The sequence below is a fragment of the Enhydra lutris genome, unplaced genomic scaffold (genome assembly GCF_002288905.1).
Source record: "Enhydra lutris kenyoni isolate GAN:26980312 unplaced genomic scaffold, ASM228890v2 scaffoldscaffold5, whole genome shotgun sequence".
Lineage (NCBI taxonomy): Eukaryota > Metazoa > Chordata > Mammalia > Carnivora > Mustelidae > Enhydra > Enhydra lutris.
The window spans coordinates 12,983,692-12,999,194 of record NW_019154089.1 but is presented as its reverse complement, the minus strand read 5'-3'; positions in this window follow the sequence as shown (position 1 = coordinate 12,999,194).

The following is a 15,503-nucleotide window of genomic DNA, read 5'->3' as shown; positions in this document are numbered from 1 at the left end:
TGCTCTTTGAGTGTGCCTATTTGGTTTTCTCTTGAGGTCAGAGAAATTACTGTTTTTTAGCTAAGTCTGATAGCCTGCCCAATTCTTTTCTCTTCCTGAAAATCCAACTATCATCTTACTTGGTTTTCAGATTTTTTTCTCCAAACCTCATCTTTTCCTTCATGTGTTTTATAATCATTCTTGATACTTTAAAATATTATTTCCACTTGATTTTATGAGACAAGAGGTTTTGTCCCACCATTTATGGACTTGAATTTGTTATTCTGGTAGACATTTTTCAGTTACCATAATGTGCCCGATGGGATGTGATGTGCTTTATTTTCTACAAGGAAGACAAAGACCTTTCCCCTGAGGCCTGGCTGGGCAGTGAGAGCATCAAGGGGAAGCTCAGAGCTTTCCAAAACCCAGAAATAGTCCCAGACCCCAGCCCAGGCAGCTGGTAATTCCTTATCTCCCAGAGGGCTGGTCAAGCTCATACATACAGTCCAGTCAAGCTCCCTTGAACAGCACTCTCCAGGCTCTGCTGGAGGGAAAGAACAGCACCAGCTCTTCCATGGAATGTGCTCCAAGCTCCATGCCTGCCTGGCTCCCTGAGGTGGTTGGCTCAGAAGTGACAGAGAAATGTGTGTAAATCTGGGTATGTGTTCAGTGCCATGTCTTCCCAGAACTTCTGTGGGAGACACCAGTGTACTATTTTTTTTTAAAGATTTTATTTATTTATTTGACAGAGATCACAAGTACGCAGAGAGGCAGGCAGAGAGAAAGAGGGGGAAGCAGGCTCCCCGCTGAGCAGAGAGCCCAATGTGGGGCTCAATCCCAGGACCCTGGGACCATGACCTGAGCCGAAGGCAGAGGCTTTAACCCACTGAGCCACCCAGGTGCCCCCTATTTTTTTTTTTTAAGAGAAATCTCACCACACAACTTTCTCTTATAGAACGTAGCAGTAGAATCTCACTGCCATTAAGACTTCGCATCCTTGTGCCCTCAGAGTATGGATTATTTCTAAATCTTTTCTGCCCTTTTCCTGTCAGCTAATTATACTGGACTGGACAGACTGCTTTCAGGTCTGCATACCACATTCCTTCTCACCTCAGAGCCCACTACTCCGTTTTCCCCTCTGCCTATCATTCCCCTCTCTCTTCCTTTCATTTGGCTCCTGCTTACTCAACATTTCCCTTCTTCCCTCTTTCCTTCAGTGTGTGCTTATGGAGTACTGTTTTGTGCTAAGGGCTAGTGATACTCTGGGGATCAAAATTAATATGGTTTAGGTCTTTGAGGAGTTTTCAGTTCACTAGGAGGAGCAGACCAAAAAAGTGTATATAAATTTATAAACTTTATAATAAATTCAATGAAAAAAATGATATATTTGTCTACAGAGACATAGTTAACTGAGTGTAGAGGTTGAGATAATGAACTCTAAGAAATTTTCGCAACTAAAAAAAAAAGAAATTTTTACAACTACAACATTATTCCATATTTAATTATTAGAATTATATTAGTTTAATTCTCATACCATCATTTAAAAAATTATTTATTTATTTGACAGACAGAAATCATAAGGAGGCAGAGAGGCAGGCAGAGAGAGAGGAGGAAGCAGGCTCCCCGCCGAGCAGAGAGCCCGATGCGGGGCTCGATCCCAGGACCCTGGGATCATGACCTGAGCCGAAGGCAGAGGCTTTACCCCACTGAGCCACCCAGGCGCCCTATCATTTTTCTTTTTAATATTCACTACTTAGGATATATCCTGAGACAGTTAGAAAACACAGCAAATTGCAACAGCATGGTCAAAAATGAATTGCATTATTTTTCCACACCTTCCCATTTTTGTCTGCCAAGTGACTTTGCAGTCCTGTCTACTAAGAGTCTATAGCATTTCTCCACCTCATGGATGCAGAGTACTTAGGTTAGTAAGGGTTTGTTTTGTAGCGTTGTTTGTGACAATAATTGACAAAAACTGGGGGCACCTGGGTGGCTCAGTGGGTTAAGCCTCTGCCTTCAGCTCAAGTCATGATCTCAGGGTCTTGGGATCGAGCCCCGCATCGGGCTCTCTGCTTGGCGGTGAGCCTGCTTCCCCCCTCTCTGCCTGCCTCTCTGCCTACTTGTGATCTGTCTCTCTCTCTCTTTCAAATAAATAAATCTTTAAAAAAAATTTGACAAAAACTGTAGATACTGTCAAGTCCCTTCTGTAGTTTAGAAAACCTCTTGATGTATTCTGATCTTCAGAGTAAGAAGGCATTACCTCACAAACATTTCTTTTGTGGCATAATACAGTGAGAACTACAAATTGCTTGTTTAAAATAATTGTGGATTCACATTTTTAATCATAGGAAACTCAACTGCAGCCTCCCACTATGTTCCCAAAAGTATGAGTTACCAGTAAAAAAGGAAGCTAAACTACTGACTGAAACAGAGACATCCCTGTCTTGTACTCCCTGTAGTGTTTATTTTTTGAGATGTAGAAAAAGGGAGTTGAGATCTCTGCATTTCCTGTTTAGAAAGACATTTGTATAGATGTTAAGATGCTCCCATACTCCAGTGAAACTGGAGTTTGCAACCCAAACCGTTATTGATGGTTTGGTGGTATGAGGAAAAATAACTCAGCAAGGTCACTAATCAAGAAGATTTTAACAGAGATGGTGGTGAGAGAGGTTGGGGGATAATTAAAATAAAGTGTAAAAGTCAAACAGGTCAAAGATGGAATGAGTTGACTTTCATATGGTACCATTCCCAGAGAATAAAATCTGCTTGTGATAGGTGCTGTCTTGAAATACACACACACACACACACACACACACACACACACACACACACCCTCTTTCTCCCTAAGCATCACTCTTTCTCTGCACTATTTAACAGTCTTCTCAAAGTAATTGGGTAGACTTATTCTCTGCAGCCTGTTCTCCTCAAGAATATTCCAGTGAGACTATGATGACACAACTACTTCTATCAAAATCACCTAAATGCTAAATGCAGGAGTCTTCAGCTTTTGCCATTCTTTATTTATCAACAGAATTTTACATATTATTCACTCCCACTTTTCTTACTTGAGAGAATTGACATATAACATTATGGTAGTTTTAGTCATAGCCATTTTCTAAAAATACTTCTTCAGTGGTGCTCTGGGGCACTTCCCCCTCCCAGTATTTTTCCTTCTGTGGTTACTCTTTTTAGCTTCCCATTATCTTAACATCACAGAACATTTAAACAAAATATTTGGATATTTCTTCCTTATTTAAACACACTCCTTGATAATCATGGCTTTAAATATTATCTAAATATGAATGAACTCTAAAAGTATTCTCCAGCCTGGATTTCTCTCCTAAATCCCTGAATTCCAGACCTGTGCAATACCACCTACTGTCTTTACCTAAGTAGTCAAAGACAACTTGAACTCAACATTTCCAAAGAAGACTTGTCCTATCTCCCAAAACCTGCTTCCCCTGACATCTTCTCCACCTGGATTATAGCTACATTGTTTTTCAGCTGCCTAAGCTAAAAATCTTGGTGTTATCCGTAATTCTTCTTTTATAGCCAGCATTCACTTTGGCCACCAATCCTATTAGCTCTACTTTCCAAATACGTTTAAAATACTGTAGCTTACTACATCCACCACAGTGACACGATCCAAGCCATCTGTGCTTCTAGTCTAGATAATTGGGATGGCCTCATCATTTGTTCCCTGATTCTGATTTCGACCCAATTATCCACTGTCCACACTGCAGCCGGGGGAAATTATCCATATCTGTATTAATATTGACACCAATATATAAAATATACAGACATTTGTCTTTTAGAATATCAATCATATAATGCCACTCCATCCTTCAAAACCTATCAATGACTTGCCCTACCAGTCAGAGAGAAAGCAAAAATCGTTACAGTAGCCTACAATGTCCCAGGAGATCTGCATATCGTTCTCCTCTAATCATATTACCTCTCTGACCACATGTCCTGTTATTATCTCCCTTATTTCTTGGGTGTTAGCCACACTGGACCTTTGCTCTTCAAACACACTAGGCAATAGATACCTAAGAGCTTTTATATCCATAAGTGTTTGGGTTAGGGTTTTGGCTTTGCCTAGAAGGCTCTTCTATGGATACACTCATGCTCACTTCCCAAGGCTTCTGTCCCCAGACACTTCTTCAATGAGGTGTTTCCTAATCATCGGATTTGAAATTGAGCTCCATCATTCTCTTTAGCAATTTTTTCCCCTATTTCATCTATGGCTCTTAATGATACCTGACATCATACCTTTTTGCTAATTATTTTTGGTTTTTGGTCTTTCTTTTCCTATTCGAATGTAAAATTCATGAGAGCTGGGATTTTTTTGCTATTTCTCGATTGTATCTTCAGAGCACAGTATGAAATAAATATTCAAAGAAAAATGGATAAATGAATGAATCTCATGAATCCTGTTTGGCTGAAATCATTGGTGAATAAATCAGCTAATGAGTGAAGACTGTCAGAGCAGATTCCAGCATCAAACAGGAGTAAGGTTATAGGTTTTCTGATCTTTATATATCCCTTGTACCTTAAAGTCTTAGGGTTCTCTGGATACAAGACACATATTGGATAAGAAAAAATTACATTAGTGCTTCCTTTTTCTTTCTCCTCCTCCAGATGGTCACAGCATAGGAAATACAGCTGATAATGCAGAAAAGCAACTCTGCCTCAGCACAGCGGAGGACAATGGGGCATAGGAAATGGGACACATTGAAGAATTAAGTATGTCTTCCTAAATGCAGAGTGAGCACAATCCCACAGATCCCATGCTGGGTAGGCCTATGTCTGCCTTTCAAAAGCTGTGATAACCAACTGATAATCACCCTGATTAATTTCACATATTGAGTAGAAATTTGATGACAGGATGGTTTGGCCTTGCAGGTAATACTTGTGAAGACAATCTCGTATCACTGAGTGGCATTGTTGAATTTCTATTCCTGTCAAGACCTAAACCCACATACATTTCACTCAACATTGTGGGGATTTATAGTGTTAGCAGTCTCAATGCAGTTTTCATCTGCTGTGCACAGTGAACGATTTGAAACAGCAGTTGCATATTGTCTGTGGGCACTGAGGAACGAAAGCAGCAAAGAGCGTGTGTGCACACATACATATATTAAGGACAAGGGCACTAGAAAGGGGGAGTACAAAAATATACTTGGAAAAAAATATACTTGGTTTCTTAATTATTTTCAATCAAAAAAGCATATGTGGAAGTTGATTTGAGTGTCTGTCTAGAGAGGTTACATTTCCAGATTCTCAAATTCCTTTAACTTCTAAAAATACCACTTTTATATTACAGCTTTATTAAAAGACCAGAGAAACATATTCCTGATTTCTTGGGGAGTCATAGAGGTAAGCAAGTGGGCAAAAACTTTTAATTATATAGATGAATTTGACAAAAATGGAAGTTCACAGAAGTGAACAATGAATGTTTTCACTTTAATGCAATGCCGAGGAGCACACGTAACCATCGTGAGGGGAAGCTGGCCAGTGCATAGATAGCCGGTCTTATAGTACGTGGTAAATCTTCTTCCCACCTCAATGCCATAAAATAGTTAACTGCACAATGCTTACAATATTACAAAAATCTGGGGTGCCTGGGTGGCTCAGTGGGTTAAGCCTCTGCCTTCAGCTCAGGTCATGATCTCAGGTTCCGGGGATCGAGCCCCATGTGGGGCTCTCTGCTCAGGGGGAGCCTGCTTCCCCCCCCCCCGCCCCCCTGCTTGCCTCTCTGCGTACTTGTGATCTCTGTCAAATAAATAAATAAAATCTTTTTAAAAAATTGCAAAAATCAGTAAATGGAGAACTATTCAATATCAGGGGAAAGATGCTGATTCAGGATTCACATGGTCAGGAACTAAGAAAACGTATGGTAATTCCTGTGTCTCACCTCTTACTTCTTCCTAAAAAACACCACATGTCTCAGAACAGAAATGTTGAATTTGAGACCTCCGTTGGATAGATGTCAGTTTTCGAGATGTCCTGATGGTGAAGTACTTGGCACAAGGTAAAATAAATACATAAAAATTAAAAAAGAGAAAACAGAAAACCTAGGCCAGGAGACTCTGTATTTCCAAACACATTCAAAGGAATAAAGCAGCGGGGCTTGTATACATTATAATTGAGAGCACGGCAGAAAGTAGCACATCGAAAACTTGATTAAAAATGACTCTGCCCAGCAGGAACACCACCACTATGGCTCAGAAAATAGGAAAGGTGATCAAGTGGGTGTGAAGATCAGGATGTTCCGTGCACCTCCTAGTGAACCTGGGCCGCAGGGATGCTAGGGTTTGATTGAGGCAAAGAAATTTCACGGTCTTATCCTTGAATATGACTGTGTTTGTTATCTGGACCTAGAAAATTAAGTTCTCTTGGAGAAACTTTAATCACTGGTGTGATAACTATTTTCCACTCAACAAAGCAATTTCATAGAGAATATAGAGGCTCATGAAATGCATTTTGAAAGTACTCTAAGAAAATAGGGACGGACTTACAAGGAGTGTACTGAATGCCTCATACAAAGATCCTAGGGTAAAATGGAGTTCTGAATGTGGCTTATCAGCCCAAGAAAAAATTCTGATAACTTTATTCAATAAGTGATGTATAAAATATTATATTTGTGATGAACTCAGGACTCCTTTTCTGGTCAGTCCTCTTTTTGTCGTTGTTGTGCATTTAAAAGTGAATGTGTGCAATATTTTTGTATATAAATCATTCCTCAATAAACTATTAAATAATTAGTAATAAATAAAGTAATACAATAATAGATAGTTCACCCCCCAAAAAGAGTGAATCTCTAGTTTTCAGAATATAAGCTCAGTAGGGCACCTGGGGGGCTCAGATGGTTCAGGGTCTGCCTTTGGATCAAGCCCCACATAGAGCCCCAGTGAGTCTACTTCTCCCACTCCCTCTGCCCCTCTCCCCCTCCCTCAGCTCATTCTCTCTGTCTCTCTCTCCCAAATGAATAAAATATTTTTTAAAGAAAGAATACATACTATGGAAAAATTAGAGGAGACTCATCTTGTAAGCTCTACCTTCTAAATTTATTTGGCTACCACTTTAAAGTGATAAAGAAAATTCTATGGACTCATGATCTATTGTAGTTATTTGTACATTTTTAGGAAGCTTTACTATGTGATGGGGCAGGGGAAAACAACTGTGAATAAGATAGGTAACTTTCCAGCTCGCAGAACTTTCAATCTTGAGGAATATGGAAAATACATATATAATTACCTCATACAGTTTTAAGTCTGGATGAAAAACTACAAAGGAGACAGCAGTAGGAATGGGAGCTGGGCTAAGCTGAGCAGGGGAAGGGTTACAGAAAGAGAGGCTTCCACAAAGTAATTTATGGGTGGCAACAGGGAGCAGGACACCGAATGGGCAAATCTCTTGGATAAAGATCATGACATGTAAGGCACCAAGAGGCAAGTGAAGAATGTAAAGATTTGAAGCAAGTTTGAGAGTGTTCTCTTTGTTGTTTCTTTTGTTAGTTTTTTGTCATGGATAGTGAGAGCTGAAATAGAGCAGAGATGTGTTTTATTAATATGATCCCTCTCCAAAGTGCTCTGTCATTTTCAAAGATTTGTCAAATAAGTTCTGTCCTTTGACCCTTCTGTCCTTTGAACAGTGCCAAAGAAAGTGGTGCTGTTCCAGTTACACTCTTTTGCTGTTGAGGAAACGGAGGCTCATACGGTATCTCACGGTTATTAAGGAAGCGAGCACCAGAATGGAAATTAACATCTTTATCTCTTGGCTCTTAGATCACTGGGCCCTGTTGCCTTTTTTCCACTTGTCTTCTAAAAAAAGGTAAGCAATGGCTCTCTCTGTCAATGAAGTACATAAAATCCATTACAATTTAATGGAAATTTTAAAAACAGAGGAAATATAGTGATGTCTCTCTTAAGGAACTGTTTTATACTCTGCTCTAGTGTGGTTTAAGCATGGTAAGTGATGTTACTTTATTGCATTGTAACAGTAAGGGAAAGCAGATTTGTGGCAAGTCCTTGAATGGGAAAAATCTTCAGTTTCTGAGCAGAACCTACAATTTGCATTTGACCTTATAATTCTAGGATGAAGTCATTATAGCATGTTATATACAATTAAGGCTGAGGAATATTTCATTTTACAGGCTAACGATGTTCACATAGGAAAAGATGTCAATGAAAGCCACATTGAGAAAGTCAATGAAAAGCTGGCCTGAAAAAAAAAAAAAAAGAAGTATTTTACATCTGAGGTAGAGAGTGATTTCAGTTTGAAGATGATGCTAGACTTTGTATGTGGAAGAGATCAAAGAGAGAATGTAGAAAGTTTATGTGTAATAGCATAACTTAAAATAGAAAACTTATTTTCTTATTTTGGCTCCATTAATTTATATGAACCAACAGTGTAAACTCATCACGCAATACTTTGTTTTCATCTGTACAGTGGGAGGAAAAGGACATTCTTTCTTCTAGTGAAATTGTAGAACTCAAGAAGGAATCTCTTAGAGCATTTCAAAACAGAAAACATTATACAAGGGATAAATTTGAAAGAGATGAGAACACTTGAATGAAAAACGGGGCAGAGGAGAATTCCCCATCTAAACTAAAATGATAGAAATGGAAAATAAGAGTTTGCTGTAACTCTTAGAAATTATCTTCTAGGTTACTGGGGTTTCCATTTAGAACTTTAGGAAACCAAAATTTCACCTGGTGTGTCAGAGTCTAGAAAACAATTAAAGCAATGGATCTTGCCAGATTTCCTCTCGTGTGTATTATGTACTTTGTATTTTGCATACTTCAATGGTATTGTATGTTTCCATTTTACCAATCTTTCAGTTTTTACAGGTTTTAGGCTCAACCTGTTGCTCCATTTATATATAGTAATCTTGAATTTACTTTTACTTGTTGAATAAAGATTTTCATGGTTTGGGGCACCTGGGTGGCTCAGTGGGTTAAAGCCTCTGTCTTTGGCTCAGGTCATGATCTCAGGGTCCTGGAATTGAGCCCCACATCGGGCTCTCTGCTCAGCAGGGAGCCTACTTCCCCTCTCTCTCTCTGCCTGCCTCTCTGCCTTCTTGTGATCTCTGTCTGCCAAATAAATAAAATCTTTAAAAAAATGACTTAAAAAAAGGATTTTCATGGTTCAATCAGTGGACAGTAATTAAAGTATTTATTGAGTACTGGCATAAATTCTGTGCCTGAAAAAATAGAATGCATCATTTAAGAAAAATTGATAGCTGCCTCCATTTAATTCATTAGCCCTTCATTTACAAAAGAAAATTAATGAATGGGGCGGCACTAATCACAATATAGATGCTTCTGATTATTCCTATAAAAAGGCTTCATATGTGACAGTTTTCATGACTTAAAATTTGAGATACCTATCGCAAGTTCTTAGCAATCTGGCCACACAGAAACTGAAACCTTTACAGTCTGAGTTTGATCACCCCTCTAAGACTCTCATGAACACAGTTCCTGTTTATTGTTCGCTTTCTTTTCCATGCCATTAGTAATTCCATGCCATTGTGAATTTGTTCTGTATTTTTGCTTTCTTTGTCTCATTTACTGTAGGAAAGCTCCACCTACCTGACACCACATTAGGTTTTGTACCATTATTTCATTAAATTGCCCACCTCAGTATGCCCATCTTCAGAGTTATCCCTGGGCTTTTCCAACAAGCCTAAGGTAAGAGTATGCTATTAAAATACCTTTTCTTGCATCATTATTTTTATAAACAACAGTTCAGTTCTTTGCTTTAACTGAAATTTTACTTTTTCCTCCAGCTCCCTTCACAGGAGAGTATTGTGCTCATGGTTTAATCTTTTTAAACTGGTTTAAACTTTCCTATATATCCTACAGCAATGCTAGCTGTAGTCATGTTGTAAATTATGTCCCTAGTATTTATTTATCCTCTAATTGGTAATTTGTGCATTTTGACCATCTTCTTCCCATTTCTCCTCCCTCCAAACCTCTGTCTCTGAAATTCTCAAGTCTGATCTCTTTATGTATGTTTAGATTACTTGTGTATTTAGATACATATATATTTAGATCCCACATAAGAGATTATACCATATTTGTCTATCAATCATACAGTATTTCTCTTTGTCTGGCTTATTTCCACTTAGTACAATGACTTGAAGGTCCATCTATGTTACTGAAAATGATAAGATTTCTTGGTTGTGTGTGTGTGTGACACTGAATCATATTCCACTGTCTATGTATAGACCACAACTTCCATATCCAATCATCCATCAGTGGACAATTAGGTTGTTTCCAAGTCTTGGCTACTGTAAACAATGCAGCTGTGAACATGGGGGTACAGCTATCTTTTCAAGTTAGTGTTTTCATTTCCTTTGGATATATTCCCAGGAGTGGAATTGTTGAATCCTAGGGTAGTTCTGTTTTTAGTTTTTTGGATCCTCCATACTGTTTTCCATGGTGGCTGCACCAGTTTACAATTCTACCAACAGTGCACTAGGGTTCTCTTTTCTTCACATTCATGCTGACATTTCTAATCTCATCTTTCTGATAATGGCCATTCCAACAGGTTGAGGTGATAGATCATTCTAGTTCGAACTTGAACACCTTTACATGTACCCACTGGCCTGAAAGGCAGAGTATTTATCTAAAAGTGACTAAATCATTGAAAATAGGTTTTATGCTTGTGAAGACTGTGAGATCCTATGTTGGCAGGTTAAACTACACAACTGACCCTTGAACAATGTGAGGGTTAAGGTCACTAACCCCTGTAAAATTGAAAATCCAAGTGTAACTTTTGACTCCCTAAACACTTAATTACTAAAAGCCTGTGACAAGAAGCCTTATGGATAACTTAAACAGTCTATTAACACATATTGTGTAGGTTATGGCTGTTCTATATTGCATTCTTATCATTAAGAAGGTAAGGAAAATCTTAAGAAAATTACAAGGAAGAGAAAAGATACATTTACAGTAATGTACTCTACTGAAAAAGCTCACACATAAGTAGACCTAAGTGGTCTACTTAAGTAAGTGGTCTACTACATAAGTGGTCCAAATCTGTTGCTCAAAAGTCACCTTTTTTCCTTTCTTTTAAAACACAGAAAAATGGAAAACTGCTAGCAAATTTAGATCTTTTATAGAAAACAAAGATGCTAGCTTTCCTTTACATGTTTAAGGAGTAGTATGAGTAAATTTTTAAACCTGCGATTACTATCTATTTTCTCTTCAATCTAGATCTCTGTAATATGTCAACAGGAAAATAGGAGTATAAAACAAACACTTTCTGAGACACAGCAGAACTTACATAATCAAATGTGAGTTGACTTCCTAAGTCATCAGTGACCTGACACTGAATCTCGATGGATGACAGATCTTCGGAGCAGCAGCTCATTTGGAATTAGTTATAAAGGAATTTCACCAGTGCCATAAGGAAAGTAATTGCAGGACTGTGACCAAACCTTGAATTCCTCATAATGTCATCTCTTTCAGTGTAACTATCTATCTACCAGTGACTTTTCTGCAGCCACGCATATTTTTAGCTTGAAGGAAGAATTAGTGATACCCCATCTGTCAACTAACACCCAGGAAAAATCAAGAGCTCTGTGCAGAAGGTTGGGTTTTGCAGTAATGATGACAAATTTTCTCAGAACCATGGACAGCAGCAACCACCGTATTGCCCTGCTGTGAATTGCAGACTTAATCTCTGCCAGTAATAGTGCCAGACCATTTTCATGTAACTACTCAATAGATATAAGAGATAGAAATGTGGAACATGGTTCCTGCCAGTGAAACCAGAAATGGACAAAATAATAGGTAAGATGACTTTTATTTCTTATAGAGCTCTTTCTCCCTGTGATTCTCCCCAGACTCCCAATTTACATTGCCTGTCTTAAATTGTTCTAAAAACTCAAAAAAAAAAAAAATGAATCTCTCACATATTCCTTTTTAATCACCAAACACCTCCCTTTCTCCTGGAAACTGCAGCCTTGCCTCTGTAGTCTGCACTGACTGCCATCTCTACATCTGCTACTGCAGGGGACTGGGACTCTGATGTCATTCCCTTTTTCACCTTTTATTTATGGTTTATTTCCTTCTAATGCTAAAACATCTAAGTAACATTCTAGGACCAGATATGTGAAAGAAGTTTTCTGATGTCTGAATTGTTTTCTATTCTAACTCAAAGTTAATTGAAAATACTGAGTAGTGAACAGCTGGTTTAAAAATCATCTCTCAAAATTAAAAACAAAACAGAACAAAAAACAAAGCCACTCCTTTGTCTTCTGTTATCCAGTGTTGCTGATGAGAATACCAATGCTAATTAAGTGACCCCTGCTTTGCAGGTAACTTTCCTCAGCCTTTTCTGCCTCCTCACTCTCCTTCATCCCAACAAATAAAAAAAAAAAGGGAAAAAAAAAACTTCTAAATTTCTTTAGTTTTTCTGCAGTTCCATAACTCTTCATCACAGTACCGGGATTTCTATTTTCATGGGTTTGGGATGCTTCTTCAATATGAAGACACGTTTTTTCACTTTGCCCTTGTGAGAAGCCCTGTCAGATTGTTGTCGGACAGTCTCAGTGGATATTCTGTGTGTCACCTTCCTCTTGTGTACTCTGTGTCATCCATTTCTCTTTTCTTGGAATATTATCCATTGCCCTTTTTACTAATTGCTATTCAGCAAAGATACTTTCATTTATTTTCCCCTTCCAATACCCTTCCATCTCTCACTTCTGGTGAACAGCATCACACTCCATTACATGCTTTTTCTGAAGATACATTCATTTGAGAAAGACTTTGCTTATCCATCTTGTTCTCCTGCTCTCCTTCTGCCAGGTTTCAGGCTTTCCTCAAATCTTTGTTGGTCTTGACTATCTGTTCATATTTTTTATGGATTTTATTTATTTGAGAGAGAGAGAGAGATTGAGAATGAGCACGAGAGGAGAGAGGTCAGTGGGAGAAGCAGACTCCCTGCAGAGCACGGACCCCAATGCGGGACTCGATTCCGGGACTCAGGATCATGACCTGAGCAGAAGGTAGTCGCTTAATCAAATGAGCCACCCAGGTGCCCCTATCTGTTCATATTTAACAAGGAGATCATGTGAGCACAATCCAGGAGCGCTGTGTACTATGTTGGGGTGGGCTAATGAAGATTCAGTGTTTCCCTGTGTGAATGGCAGGCTTTTAAAGTACAGCTGTCTAAGTGCTGGTATGTGAAGAACTTTCTAACCCAGAGCCATTCATTTCTCTGTTTACCTGGGTAGCAGAGTACAGTTTCCTATGTGAAAGAGATTTTGTCAGTACTGGAGGGGAGAAGTCTATTGTTTGAAACACTGTTTCACTCATATTTAGGTTTCCTTTCATGTCTCACATCTGTCCCAAGTTATTACCAGCTTCTTAAAATACTGATCTCCAAGGTTATCCATGGGACAATGTCTTACTTTTGTCTTAATACTACTGTGTCAGAATCCAGGCCAACTCTTGTTCTTCTCTCAGTTACTGGTTGATCCTTACTGATCTGTTCTCTGGGACTTAAAACCGTGTTGAAATGTTTTGCCTATTACTGGCACCCCATTTTTTCTTTCTTTTTTGTTATGAAATTATACCCTTTTAATTCATTTATTTTCAATTTAATGTATCTTCAGAAAAAGGGAAAAGATACATATGACCAATTTTTCTTTTTGATAAATCTTACTGTTTGAAAATTAGTACACAACTTGGCAGAGAAAGAATGTATAGCTTCTGACTTTTCAGATCTAATATTATGGTGCTTCAAATTATTTTTCTTTATCTAAATATACTTGGAGTTCTTAGAGAAATGTGAAACCACACCATTACCTAAATATGATTGGCACTGGCATGCCATGGGTTATTTCAAAAGTTAAGGTAGGATTGTGTGAATGATTGTGTAAAAGTGTGTGTGTGTGTGTGTGTATTTTCAAGCCTGGAGTATCTAGTACTTTACTTCTGATAATTTTATTCAGCATATTATTCAAAGTCTTAGCCACAGCAGTTAGGCACAAGAAATAACAAGTATACAAATCAGAAAAGAATAAATAAAACTGTCACTATTTGCAGAACCTATGATTTGATATTTAGAAAACCCTAAAGACTTTTCCAAAAAAGTGAGAACTTATAAACAAATTCAGTAAAATTGCAGAGCACAAAATCAAGACACAAAAATCTGTTCTTTTTCTCTCCATTATTTACAAACTACCAAAGGAATTAAGAAAATAATTCTATTCACAATTGCATCAAAGGAATAAGATATCTAGGAATAAATTTAACCAAGGAAGTGAAAGATCTATCTCCTAAAATGTGTATACAGTTGATAAAGAAATTAGAAATTGAAAGACACTCTGTGCTCATACATTGAAATAATTCAGATTTTTAAAGTGTCTATATTACCTTAAGCCATCTAGAGATTAGATGAAATCCCTATCAAGTACCAAGCAGCATTTTTAAACCAAAACAGAATAATGTTAAAATTTGTCTGGAGCAACAAAGGTCAATAGCCAAAGCAATCTTAAGAAGGAATAAAGCTGGAGGCATCCTGCTCCCTGATTTCAAACTATATTACAAACCTACAGTAATCAAAACAGTATGTTGTTAGCAAGAAAACCAACATATAGATCAATGGAACAGAATAAAGAGAAATACAGTTATCCATGTATGAGAACTTTTGTAAAGAAGACCAGAATATAAAATGTAGAAAGAATAGTCCCTCCAATACATAACATTTGGAAAACTAGACAGCAATATGCAAAACAAAAACAAACACACACGCGCGTGCACTCGTGAGCACACAAGCAAATCAGACTACTCTCTAATACCATATACAAAATCAACTCAAACTTGGTTGAGGATTTGAACCTAAGATTTGAACCCATGAAACACTCATTAAAAAAAAAAAAAAAATCCTAGGCGGTAAATTCCAAGACACTGATCTTAGTGATGATTTTTTTTTATGTGACTCCAAAAGTGAAAGAACAAAAGCAAAAATACACAAGTGGGACTATATCAAACTAAAAAGCTTCTGCAGAGCAAAGGAAACCATCAAAGAAATCAAAAGGCAACTGATTGCAGTAATTTCTCCCAATCAATTCATGTATCTTACTAAGGGGCTAATACCCAACATATATGTATTAAAAAACTCATACAATAGAAAAAACCTGATTAAAAAATAGGCAGAGGATGTGAATAGACATTTTCCCAAAGAAAAGGTACAAATGGCCAACATGAAAACATGCCAAAATCACGGATCATCATGGAATTGCAGATCAACACCACAATGCCGTATTAAGCCATACCTATCAGAATGGTTACTATCGAAAAGACAAGAAATAAGGGGACATCTGGGTGGCTCAATCACTTAAGTGTCTGACTATTGATTTCAGCTCAGTTGATAATCTCAGGCTTGTGAGATCAAGCACCATTTCAGGGGTGGTGTGGGGCGTGGATCCCACTTTAGATTCTCTTTCTTCCTTCTCATCCTCTGCACTACACCCCACGCCCGCAAGCAAGAAATAACAAGAGTTG